Genomic DNA, 14,633 nt, shown 5'->3' on the forward strand with positions numbered 1-14,633 from the left:
TATGTTTTTGTCCATTTAACTGCATAAATAAAATATCTATTACTGTATTCAATCATAGAGCATGGAAATTAATTATAACGATTAGAAAAATAAATAGTTACACTTCCTCATTTAGGCTTGATGTAATTAATAAAAATTATATTCATAGCTTCAAATGCAATAGAATAATTAATTTAAACTTATTGAACCTCAATGTTAGAAAGCTTAATGAGCTTTTATCGGACGTCGTTAAAGTTAATGACTATGAACTTAATTACGTATATGAAAATTTAACCGTAAGATTTTCTACGTAAGCGCTACCTGGTAGATATGCATTTTTAAAATATTTTTAAATATGGGGAAAAGACATTTCCTAGTACACAAAGTTTAAAAATAGTAGATATAAGGGGAAGAATTAGTAAATAGGTAAGCCTACATAGAGTCTGATGAGATCCTTTATAATATCAAACTTATGGACAAAAAATGCCATTTTTCATTTTCATTGGCTGGTTTTTGTTTACGCCGAAAATCCAATAATATTTTTAAATCCCCTCCTACCATTCCTGTTTCCTGCCATCGGTAACCCGAATACCTTCAATGCAAGAGTGATTAGGCATCTTCTAGGCAAGCGTAATCTAACCTAGACTTTTACAATGCTTTTTATCAGGCATGATTGTAGTCAAGCGCAAGCCTACCTTGCAATTGAAAAAAAAAAATTAGAATCTACCTTCCAAACAAGTGGTAAAGTCTTAGAAGTAGAGACATTATTCATTACATGAAAATACATAAAATAAATATTTTCTTTGAAAAATAAACGGTAAAAAAAGTGATCAACTATGTACTAATTTCCATATTCTGTGTTATATAATTAGCATACTTTATTCATATTATAGATGTAAAATGGTAATTTTCTATTTCATATTTGGTCAGTTTCCCCAAAACGATATAAACACATACCAACACAAAAAAGCCCATGAATTCGAGCTTACTATAACAAAAGCATATTGAATCGTAGGTACTTAAAACTTATAAGGTAAACCAGGCCAACAATTGGCATTTTCTCTCTAACAAACCCAACAAGTCTGTTCACAATTACCATAAACATCCACTACTGAACTCTACTTATTGTAAGTCAAAGGTGAGAGTCCTGACCCTTTACAAACGATTTATGAGAGGAAATAATTTTGTTTATAACTACGAGTACTATCTCATTTCTAGGCCCTATCTATTCATATTAAGATAATATCTAGAATATAAGACCTACGTTTTTTCAGTTAGAAATTTAAAAAATATATAAACCTAAGCTCTTTACACACTGCATCCGATCCGAATCCAATATTTCTCAATTCGCAACAGCCGCAGTACTTACTAGTTGTATGAGAGGTTGCGCTCCAGATCCAAATTTCGTTTTCTAAAGCCGAGAATATGAAGTTCGGAGCATTGTTCACGGATCTACTCGTAAATAACCACTGTGTGAAGAACGCTTGGGCATTGTCCAATCCGAGGAAGACGAAAAGTACAACTAACAATCACCCAATATACGCACCTGTACTTCTTTTAGTCGACTTTTTCTTAATAAATTTAGGTTTTCTTATGTTGAATATTATGTACTTTTTTTTTTTAAATTTTTATATCCGAGTAATGAAAATAAAACAAGAACTGCAGTCGCCATATATTAACGCTAGGCAAAGTGCCGTCTGCGCCGCGAATCGCGATGAGAAATTGAATTAGCGTTTAGAATTGCATCGCATAATGTGGTGGAAATGTATTACACACTTCCATACTATGCGACGTAGTTCCATAATACCATAAAATTAAGGTACATAAGGGCCAAAGCATACACGATATTTTTAGCATCGGTGATTTCGCGACTGCATGGGGCGTTGTATATTTTCGTCGATATTAAAATCATTATAAATTGGTAACGCGTGGATCAAAAAATTTCAAACATATAAGCTTTTCTCGATGGAAATTTCAACGAGAGAAAAAGTTTAAAGAAAAACTTTTCCAGCGTGGTCTAACGCTAAAAGTATCTCGTGGGCTTAGGCCCTAAGAGCTTTTGCACACCACGTTTTTTAAACGCACCGTTGACGCGCTTTTGAATCGATACAGACGCGCGTGTGTAGCGATACAGACGCGCCGGTGTCGCGCGTTTGAATCGATACAAACGCTATGCTAACGCGCGTGTGCATCGATACAAACAACAACAAACTGCTCTGTAGGATAAAAGCGCGCCGCCGACGCACGTTTCTAAAACGCGCGTCAACGGTGCGTTTAAAAAACAAAGTGTGCAAAGGCCCTAATAGCTATGCGTTATAAATTGTATTCGCACGGTGTTTCGCTTTACCCGGATAAGTAAACGTACATTATTGGTCGAAGATGGTAAAATGATTACTGTCATTACTATGGAATTACGTGACGGTCTTGCCATTACATGCACTCCGGTCCTCTTGCCGCTCTATTGTTGATTAGTGTTTTTTCCGTAATAATAGGAAATTGCCTCAAAATTATTTAAGAGAAAGTTAAAGTTCCATATCGCTACCTTTTTATTAAAAGATCAATAAGGGCAATAATTCGACAAACTGAATTTGAGCACTGAAATTACAAAACTAAGTTCTAAAATAGCTCAACAAAAATCTCTAAACTATGTCCTCAGATCTAAAAATACGGCATCCAACACGTAAAAAGCTAATTTGTTCAAAATTATCGATATTAAGCAGCGTATCTTCACCACAATATAGATCGACATAGGTACCTAATTCATGCCTCCAAGGAATATTTAAAAAGTGATTTATTTCACGTTAGAGATATAAGTTTTGCCTTCGATTTGTAAACTGATGGTAATTATAGAAAAAAGTCTAACGAGGACAAGTTCCTTGAGAACTGGTTCTAAGACGAGTTAGACGTACCATGAACTTGCATTAAAGTATAAAAATTGCTATAATATGTATAACTTTAATAAGGCTTTGTAGTTATAAATAGTATGATTCTTCCGGTCTGATAAATAAAACATGTTTATTGGTATTATTTATTGGTATTTGTTGTCACAATTTACACGAATAAGTACATAATAATATAAAGTTTTTACAAATACACTCAGAAAGTAACTCTGAAGGAAACTGGCTATATCTCTATTGTAAAAAATAAAAAAGGCTTATATTAAGATCGCAATGTATCGAGGGCAAAGCTCGCTGTAAAGTCTATTCAACCGGCTAGTTTTCCGACAACTATCCATCGATCTATAACTATCTATCAATTATTATCTATGACGTACCATAATAAAAAGTTTGCTCGGACCGTAAACAAGCTATAATAATATTATTATACCTAAAGGATTAATCAAAATAATCCGTTCAATGCTCCCAGTATCGAGGCGCGGTGAAATCGTAACCACATGCGTGGGCGCAACCTGTTGGTTTTTTGCGGGCAAGTGCAGGCGCGACCTTGACCGTATGTGCGCCCAAATCTCAGATCGACCCAGTTATGAGTGAATACATTATTAAAGATTGCAGCTAGACCAGTTTAATCTGATCCCTCTGTGTACACAGCGGATGTATTAAATTGTTTAGTCATCTCCTTTTGATAATGGTTCAACCATTACTAAAACTTTTCGGATGTTAACTGTTCTGCCCGATGTCCGACTATGAGCATACTGTAATTATGTCATGCTTGATCGTGTGTTATTTTCTATCATTTCTATATTACTAACAAGTACTAGCACTACTATTGCTTTGTTTATACGTCAACATAACTCTTATTACGGATAGGCTTATATCGCCTGAAAAACCATCGTAGGGAACATTAACGTGTCTGGACTCTGGAAGGCGTCATTTATTATGTACGTAGCTACAAACAAAACACAATTTACATGTAGGAGGTACTAATTTGCATTTGTTTTAGTCGTTAAGGATAAAATAAATCGGATTCGCATGCAGATATGATTTGAATCATTTCATCTATCATATTTCTTACACAAAAACCACTTCCTCGTTGAGCATGGCCACCGCTTTAGTCGGATGATTGATGGCCTTTCCAATAGTGTTATTTCCAGCAGCTATATCCTCGGCGCTAGATGTTGGATGTCATTTGCCTTTATAATTTATGGCCCCTTGTTTCAGACGGTCATGTTTTCAAATTGTAAGTACTTGGTCTTTTCAGAAACACGAGGTAGTTTGCTTGCGTAGTCAATAACTATTGAACAAAACTTTCTGTGGAATTATGTCATGTGACAAAAATAACATCGATTTTTTGTGTTTACAAAGTTATTTGATAAAGCATCAATATCGGTCCATTTAATATCGGTCCAACAGTCCTGAAATTATTATCTAATTGTAAACTAACATGGTTGAAGTAAAAATTCATAGACATTGTAGCAGATAATATCACGATTAATTTAAAAATAAATAAGTCTGAAGTTAAATAATCAAAAACAAGGAATCGAAAACTATTGAACTTCAAAGTCGTTGTCAGAGATATTTCTCCTATCAGAGATATTTAACTCAATGTAGGTATCATGTTCGTATTTAAAAATGCAAAGTCATTAACCAACTATAAAAAAATAATATGCAAGTGGCTTTCTACTACTTACAAGGCAATCGACCAACCTACCTATGAGTATACCTACCTATGAATATTTTGTTTACCTACCTTAACATAAATATTAATATTAGTAGGCTGCATAGAGACACGAGGCGCTGTAACTAATCCATTACACTTCACAATGCTGATATTTCTAGTAGCACCAAGTACGTGAACTGAGTCGTCAGTGAAAGTAACATTTGTGTCGTTTTGTCAAATATAACAACCGTTATAAACTCGCCGGAGACCAAAAACGACACCTACATTGCAATCTTTAAGAATCTCTTCAAAGATTTCTATGTAAATAAATTAAATGCCACAATAATATTGACCGCATTATTAAGAACTAGTTGACCCACCCCGGTCGTACAGGTGGACCAACGTTGCTAAATGAATGTGTTTAACAAGATAATGATGATATGATATATATACTAGAGGATGCCTGCAACTTCGTCCGCGTAGATTTAGATATTTATAGATCCCGTGGGAACTCTTTGATTTTCCGGGATAAAAGTAGCCTATGTCCGTCCCCGGGATATAAGCTAACCCTGTACCCAATTTCGTCAAAAGCGTTTACACTGTTGGGCTTTGAAAAGGTAGCAGACAGACAGACAGACAGATAGAGAGACAGACAGAGAGACATACACACTTTCGCATTTATAATATTAGTATGGAGTATGGATACATACATAGATCACTTGTAGAGACTTCCACGTACCACGATCCTGTGCCGCCTGAAATTAGCGGCGCAGGACCATGTTATGTTAAATGTATGGTTAAAAGTACACTTGCCTTATACTATCGCCACTAATTTGCTGTTATCCCTTGAGGATTTCTGTTCTCTATTTCTAAAATCATTCATCATAATATCTTCCCTAAAACATAAACCCAACCTGATAGTAGACGACCTTTGTAAAGAAAAAAGAATTATGAAAATCGGTTACGATTTGAGAGAGTTCTGAAGTAAAATCGACAAAACTTTTCATTCCGAAAGAATCCAGTTCTTTTCCGGCATAAAAAGTATTTCTATATATATATTATGTTAATTCAAAGTAGGTAAGTATTAGCTGAACTTCTTTTCGCGTTTCAATTAAAGTTTAATAGACGCATCTATCTAATTAAATCCTCCGTGCAGTTCGTCACGAACTCATAAACCCACGCGTACGAGATAGGTACTTACTCGGTATTGTGTCGCACAAACCAAAAGAGTGGAATTCCAAGCATTTTTTCACTTAACTGTTCTTTCTTGAGCGGCCGCGAAATGAGATGTGAATGATAAATTGTTGGAACTTTTACATACGAAAGTGATAACCTCAGCGCGTGTCGTTTGTGGCCTATTAAACTAATCTCTACAATAAAACTAGAAGTGTGAATACTGTGAATAAAGTAAGTAAAATAAAATATAAACATGCCCACGATTTCCGCGTGAATGTAGGTTTTTTAAAAATTCCGAGGGAACTTTTTGATTTATCGGGATAAATTGTAGCCTGTATCCGTGTCCAGGATGTCCCATCTTTGCACCAAATAAATGATGCCCAAAACTTTGTCCACGTAAATTTAGACCTCTGTTTATCTCCGGGATGCAATCGATTAGATGGAAAGGACGTGAAAAGGACAGACACACTTTAACATTTATAATATTAGTATGGGTTATAGTGTAATCTGTTTTATCTTAATGAAAAAAAAAAGGTAAAAGTAATCTTTAAAATTGCCACCCGCTCATTCATTCATTTCAGTAAAAGTTTATTCAAAAGCAAAACTTTCTACCGGACGATACCAAATTGGTTTTTATATTTTTAAGAAAGGTTAGCACAAGTGGGCGGTTCGGACATTTCGGAAAATTTATTTCCCATTAGAATGCAATTTAGAAAAAGATTTGGTCGGTTGAATGGCTATTCGTTGGCCTAGCAATATTGGATTTGGAATGAACATGTATAATTTCTGTACTTTATTGAAGCTTTAATTCAATAATCATTTTATTTATTAGACACACTTCGCATCTGGAAATTGCTGCAATTTATTTCCTCTCTCAAAGATACGATAATGCATCTTAATTTCGCATCTTTTGACCGCATGCTTTGCTATTATGTAGACCGTATGAATATTCTTTTGAATTACTTACTACAATTTGTTTTTGTGGTATTTTTGATTTTGGATTTTGTATTTGAAATGTAATTAGGTATGGCATGTTGCTCTAAATTTAAAGTTAGCTTTGAAATAAAGAATGGCGACGCCAGTCAAATCGCTTTCAGCGAAGTTGGAAGGAACGGAAGTCATATTATAAAAAACCGGCTAAGTGCGAGTCGGACTCGTGCACCGATGGTTGCGTACCTACCTTGGAAGAATACGTATAATTATTTTGTTGCTTAAATATTTACAACTGCAAAATAAATCTGTAATCCCAACAAAATTAAGTAGGCATATTATTTTGTAATTATTTTGTAATTCGACCCGTCTTAACTTGACAGACAGACAGATAATGTGATGCTAAGGATAATCAGGGATTAGTAAGGATTCTTCTTTCTTTCTTTTTGTGATACTAAATTCCAAAAACAATTTTTATATACATATTTAACAATATTAATTCCAAAGTTTCTTGACAGTTCTTCTGAGTAAAGGCTGTATTCAGAGTTTCGATTTAGTTGATGTGAAAGCATATTTGGATACCCATTGCCTATTCACCTGCAGTCTTATTATTATTTCCGCTAAGAGGTTGACTTGAGATTGGATAGTTTTCTCCTTATCTATTAACTATGTCATAGTCACAACACTTGCATATTTCTCACTCATCTCACGCACTATTTATAAGTACTTGTATTTTGGAGACAATAACTTACTGTAAATTGTACTCTGTATCATAAGTAATGCACAAACACACACACATCACGTTTTAGTGATCACTCGAGCCGCGGAGAGCTACTTACGATCATTGCGCGATCTGGACAATGGAGATGAATTATTAGATATAACTGTACGTTGTACGTGTAACGATTAACAAGCGAGGCGTTTATGTACATTGTACAAATTATCAAAACAATCTCTGTGTACACGTAAAGCCACTAGCCTTTATTATGTTAACAGAAGATTACCTATCGGTACTTCCGAATGGCGCTTAGATTTATAGGGACTGGAGATTTCAAGAAGAATCCGTTTTCTAATTGAGCTATCACTTTCTGACTTTTTCTTAGGTTTGAGGTGGGAAAAGTAGAGTTAACTATTATCAATAAAATCTTCGATTGGTTTAATAATAGGTACCTACTTAAATATTTGGATAGAATATATTTTCTGACCATAACCAAAATTTGCTTTTGCTGTGAGTTTCGTCCAATTAAGTATAGCAAACGCAGACAGCAGACAGGTCACGTTAATTTACGGCTGGTCATATGTAAACATTTGCAGCACCAGGGAACTGCCAATGCGTTGTGCGTTGTAGAATTTTAAGAAAATAGTTAGTCCGTACCTAGGATAACCCCATATATATTCAAAATAACCTGGAATAATAGGAAGTGAAAGAATTCCAGGGACAGGATTGCGTGTGGTCTCGATCGTGTAAAGGTTTGTTAATAGCTGTGCAGTTTGTAAATGAAATAGAAAAGATTCTCAATGAACAGTGTGGGCGAGTTCACTTGCCAATGGTTCAGAAGCTTAAGACGATTGTGGGTCGTAGAATTGCGGTGCAGGGAGGGCACTAGGTCAGGGGAAAGTAGTGGGGACTGCGTACGGTGCATACCACAATTACATCCGCACTTTATGCTCGTTGGATTAAGGCCGCTCTCGAATGCACATATTTGAATATTGGCCGGCTACTGGATGTTACACTTCAAAAGATACCTAAAAGTTATTGACGAAATGGCACTCGAGCCAATTACTCACAAATGTGACTCGTGAAAGTTATTTGAACAAGTTGCGGTGGTCATGAAAGGAGCGACATGAAAGTTTTACTACTGGCCTACACAAACACTGCAGGTTTCTTCTGCCACATTTACTCGTATTTACATAGTTATCGACAAAATGGGCTAAAATGAAATAACAAAAATTAAAAAGTTTAACAGAAGAATAATAAAACGATAAAACTAAGAAGATGTTATCAAAAATAGGCAAGTAAGTAGGCAAGTACACACATTTTTATATTCGGTATAAATTTCGAAATTGAAAATTATACTGAAATTGTGTTAGAAATATTGTATTAATTTTAAAGTATGTAAATTAGTCGAAAACTTACTTTCTCCAAAAGTTATTTTCTACATGAAATCCATACTTTCCATATTTTATTTTAAGCACAGGTCAACAACATTGCAAATTGCATCCAATTTGGTGCAATATTATTTTCTCCGGCTCGAGACTTTCGTTTAAAGTGATAACATAAATCCTGGTTAACACTTTTTATTCTTTGAAAAGGCTACAATGATTAGGCAAATATGTCCGTAAATCTCCGTAAACACTTCGCATTGCGCAGTCGTATAAGAATATGAAAGATGTAAGCTTAGTCTTAATAAAATAACTCGAAATTTAAAATACCCCCGACACAAAAACCTCTATAAGAAAACTAAAAAAGAGCTGATAACTTTCAAACGGCTGAACCCATTTTCTTAGATAAGAACACTCTCGATCAGACCACCTTTCAAACAAAAAAAAAACTAAATTAAAATCGGTTCATTCGTTTAGGAGCTACGATGCCACAGACAGATACATAGATACACAGATACACAAATACACACGTCTAACTTATAACACCCCTCTTTTTGGGTCGGGGGTTGATAATTAAGTTAACATATATGTATATCTTTACGTTATTGAGTTATATTAAGATTCGCTACATAATATATAAATAGCTATATTATTGACAGAGAGAGTAAAGCATCTTCAGCGCTATTGCTGAACTTTTACAACTCTCAAGTCATTATGAGGGAAATTGCACTTCCTAGTTATCTCAAGCATAATAAAATTTTGAACTTTCATGTAAAGAAATGCAATCTGCAGATTGCAAATAATAAATCTATGTTAACATCTTCATAAACACATGAATAGGCAAACCATAACACTCGGAATGTTCTCAATGGCTCTCTGCAGATGATGTAGACCGCTCTCACCTGAAAAGCCTAGGCAATCAATGGTAGACAATAACTGAGCCAACGCAGTAGTAAGACAACTTTCCCGTACAAATTACTAGTATTAGGAACTCATGTGCACCTTTTGATGCTTTTAATCCCTTTTAAATCGAACTCAGTTTAGATTACAGTTAAAATCAGAGTACAAACAAGTTGTTATACAAACTTTTATTTAACTTGCTGTAGCGAGAAGGACTGTGCGGGTGTGCGGAGCTTCGCCACCCCGATTGCCAGGTCGACCTGTTGCGAACTATGCCTGTTTTAGGGGACTAGACATTATGTCAATCAAAATCTTTAAGAGGGGTCTCTCCGTCACTCGCTCTATACAAACGTGGTTCCTGTTTCATTTGAATACTAAGCAAGCAAAGTCCATGAAATTTTGCAGACATATTCTAGAAACTATGTCTAGAACTAAATCTATATCTATGCCTGTGGTTTTCCAGATTTCTGTTAAAATATTCGGTTTCAAAGTTACGCGATCTTAAAAATTCACATACAAATCTTTGAGCTCCTGTAATTTTGAAACTACATATTTTTAGAAAAATCTAAAACACCACTGGCACAGATATTAGTTTCTAGAATATGTCTGCAAAATTTCATGGACTTTATTTGCTTAATATTCAAATGAAATTGGAACTACGATTGTATGGAGTAAGTGACGGAGAGAGCCCTGTTAAGCACGTGTTCTACCCCGATCCGGACTAAAATTAGGATTGGCTTGAGTTGGTCACTATTATTTCGATTTTTGTGAAACGTCTGCTTTAGAGCAGTCTTGTCTTCTATTTTCACCGAGTTGGGATTGTCGGTCGTGTGCGATATAACTTGTGCATCAAAAATGGAATCGATCAAATTAGAAAGGGACCTAAGTATAAATCCTTGATAAGTACACTAATACATTCAGCATGAAAGAATTATAAATATGTACTTAGGTGGAAATAAATCAAAGAGGTATGCTTTTGTCTTTTAAGTTCCCACTACACAGGAGTGCGAATAAACTAGAAACTATTTTAAGACAGTGTTCGCATGCGATTTTTTGCAGAGATAGCGAGAATCGCTGTACATGCTGCATGGCGATTCTATCACTAGGAGGAGCTCATGCGGTTTTTGTTTTTTGCACCTCTTGGATGATATCAGATTCAATAGCGATAACATAAATCGCGTGCACGTACCTAAAACTGCACTTCGCAACATTAGGTGATAGGTATAGGCACTAAATTGTTTATGAAATGTGTTTTATACATAGTGTTTCCTACACCTGTATAAAAACGGGACATTAATGAGTTTGTTAGCTTATATATTTTATGTTCAATTCAGTGCTTAAACATTTTCAGAACATTTTATCATGTAAGAACATTTTGTAGAAACTGCTATCAGTTTACAGAGGTATAAATGAATGTTAAGCAAATACATCGGACAATCACAGCGGCTAACTAGTACTTTATATAGTAAAACCAGCATTCTAAATAAGGAAGTGTGACGCCACGGTTGCATCGGCAGGCAGTGAAGCGTAGCAAAGCCTGAGAATCGTGTCGTTAGATCCATGTTAGAATATAGACTTTATGTCGGGGGCTCTAAGAACTTGGGCGCGGATGTAGGTGGCGCCCTCTACTGCAGCTGGAGCATGACCGAGTTGACCAGCCGACCCTCCAACAATTATTATTTCTGTGAAATCTACAAATATAGGTACAAATTAGACTTTCCTATTAGGGTTAAAACAAGTTGGCAAGACGTCAAAGCATTCGAGCTTAGGGCTCAACATGGTAAGTACTGAAATAAATTTTAATGAAGTATGAGTGGCTCTAATGCATCTCAGTCTTCCGGTAGTTAAGATACCATAACATGGAGAATGTTACGCAGTGCAGGATAAGTTAGTAGTATTAGATTAGCGCATACCTACCTGCTATTTTCATGGTCACTTAAAATTGAGATCGTACTCAAAGGAAAATATGTTATGCATACTATAATATTAAAAAGTTTGTCTATCTGCCTGCTATGTTTTAAAAACCTATCCGTTTAACCGTTTTAATGAAATTTGGTACAGATAATGCATCCCGGGGACAGACATAGGCTACTCTTTGTTGTGGAAAATCAAAGAGTTACCACAGTATTCCAAAAATTTAAATCGGAAATAAACAATTGTGGTCTTCATCTATTTTGCTTTATAGTATACGTAAATTTAAAAAGACCTAGGTAAATCCGCGCAGACGAAGTCGCAGGCTTATCAAATATGCGTGTATATTTAGTTAATTTTAGGTAGTTGCAAACTGATATCTTACTGTAATTTTTATAGTACTAAACTCCAGAAAGGATAACGCCTTTCTGGAGTTTAGTAACCTGCTGTTATAAGAATAATTTATGAAGAGGATCGATTGAGTTAATACGAATATATCTGTTTGTTGCTCCATAATTTAGCAATGCCTTCGATTTACATAAATGGGTGTTATAAATTTCCTCTGATCACGAATGATCCTTTGATATCAGTTTGATTTAGCTTTATATTTATTTTACCATCCATTTAAATTATTATCATGTCTCACGTTACAAATGACATAATTATTGATACTAATATATATTAAAAAGATACAAGATTAAAATCTCTATCGTTCAACTTGTTTACATTTTAAGCGTGAAGTGTGAACCATCAATAATATTTGGTCAATTATTTATCATGTAAGCAATCGACGTCTTATTGGATGATCGCCTGAGGCTGTGAAGGTGGTTTTGTATCTGGCAGATGATAAATATGAGAATCTTTATTGTGATATGTGATGCTTAGCACCTGTCGATCAGTGAACATTGACTCCCAGTATTGATACATGATGCAAGATTTCATCAAAATATTTCCTTTGAAATTTTAATCGAATCCGCATACCACGCATATCATTTTATACATTACTAGATGATATACTACTTACTAATATTATTATAAGTGCGAAAGTGTGTTTGTTTGTTCGCTTGCCCTTCAATCACGCCGTAACGGAGCAACCGATCAGCGTGATTTTTGCGTGGATATAGTTTAGAACTTGGAGGGTGACATAAGCTACTTTTTATTCCCCGAAAAGGCTATACCACCCTAGCCAAGTGCATAGCAGAATTCACACAACTTTGAGAACATTATGGGGAACTCTTAGGCATGCAGGCTCTTTTCTTCTACCATCATCCTTTCTTTTACCATTAAAGTTATATTTTGTTGCTTAAAACGCACGTCTAACTCCAAAATATTACAGGTGCGTGCTCGGGATCGAACTCCGGAACCCCTACTGGGAGGCTGACATCTTAACCACTAGGATATCACCGCATCTATGAGTATCGTATATTATACTTTATGATATAATATTTGTAATGGACTATAAATGAGGCTACCGGTTCCACCACAATGCGATCTGGGAGTACAGTTCAGTGCTTTAGCTATGATATTACGAGTATAAAAACCTGATGCTGACTTCAACCGCACATTCTTAGATTACAAGGAAGAAATATTGCTATGGGAGAAAATAACCTATTATTATTTCTATGAGTGAGAAAGTATTTCAAACCGACATGTGTACCTGTTGGTTGATATTGATCTATTATGTTTCTTATTTTATAATCTTGCCAAGCTAAGGTGAAGATAAACGAAATACCACCGAAACATATTTTTTTATAGAAAACTTGTGTAGTTCTTTTCTTTCCGAGTGGATTTAGGATGAGTGAATTTTTTATGCATTCTCTATTTTCTGAAATACCTTATCGTTTTCTATTTGTGCCTTTTGTTGAAACAGACACACGCAAAGTTCTATTTGCTTTTAAAGAAACTGTAAATGAAGTTTTGTTTTTACTAGATGAGGCTCGTGACTTATTCCCCGTGGAATTAAGTTCTTTAAAATCCCGTGAGAACTCTTTGAATTTCCGGGATAAAAGTAGCCCACATCCGTCTCGGGAATGCAAGCTTTTCTTCAAGAGTAAGTAGTTAAACGTATTGGTTATGTAAAGATAACAGACAGGTACACTTTTGCGTTTATAATAATAATAATTAGTGTGGTTTCTGAGAAAAATACCATTTCTAACATACCTATATCAAAGAGATTAAAAATAATTCATCAAATAAATGCTTATACTATGCTGGGCGTACTATTATGATTTTGGATCGGAACAAAATTGTAAGTTACGTTATCCAAGATCTATATCTATGAAAAGACGATAACTTTAATAGTTTAACGTCAAAGTGCGAGCGGCGACGTGCGCGGGATGCTAGTTACGGCAGGTCATCGACCTCAGGATATTCCCGCTCCTGACAGTTGCGATGTAATGAGCCTTATTGACTGTAATAAGCCACTATATTACTAAAGGAATGAGAGGAATAAAGTCGTGAGTGAGAGCCTAAAGAAAAAAGAGAATGAGAAAGGCAAATGATATAGAAGGAGTAATTGAAATAAACCCGCGTTGCAATTAGATATGATATTCGTTTCGAGAAATATAAGCTCTTGTTACGACACTCCATAGTCAATTTATAGTATGTAATGGTTGTCTTACTTTTATTATGCGTAATACGGTTTACTCTTAAATACTTGAAGAACCCCTTATTATTATTAAGTACATCTGTCTAGTGCCTATAGTGACTCTTTTAGAAATAGAAATAGAAAGATATTATTAAAAAAAAAAATTTGAATCGTCATAAGAATCAACCACTGTTTCGGAATGGCCTTCCTACTAAGACAAACCAGCAAAAACACTCGATACTCTTTGAAATAAGTGTGTCCGAAAAGTGTGTGTGTGTTTTTTTGATAAATTCTCTACAACTCAACTATTACTGATTTTTATTACCAATACAAAGTTTACATTCTGGTGACTGATGTAATATACTTTTTTCCCGCTAAGACATAGGATTCATCTCAAACCACCCCAACGATGTCGCGGGTCAAAGCTAGTTAACTATAATAATGTAAACATCAAGACCTACGCGTTCTTTTATGATTTTTTTCCAATTTT

At 35.1% G+C, this 14,633-nt stretch overlaps 1 protein-coding gene across 1 annotated transcript in view; it reads left to right on the forward strand.

Annotated features, from left to right (window-relative positions):
- Positions 1-14,633, forward strand: part of LOC123864579 — an 82,586-nt gene that overhangs the window by 170 nt on the left and 67,783 nt on the right. The gene's annotated exons all lie outside the window — the stretch shown is intronic.

The sequence above is a fragment of the Maniola jurtina genome, chromosome 4 (genome assembly GCF_905333055.1).
Source record: "Maniola jurtina chromosome 4, ilManJurt1.1, whole genome shotgun sequence".
Classification (NCBI taxonomy): Eukaryota; Metazoa; Arthropoda; class Insecta; order Lepidoptera; family Nymphalidae; genus Maniola; species Maniola jurtina.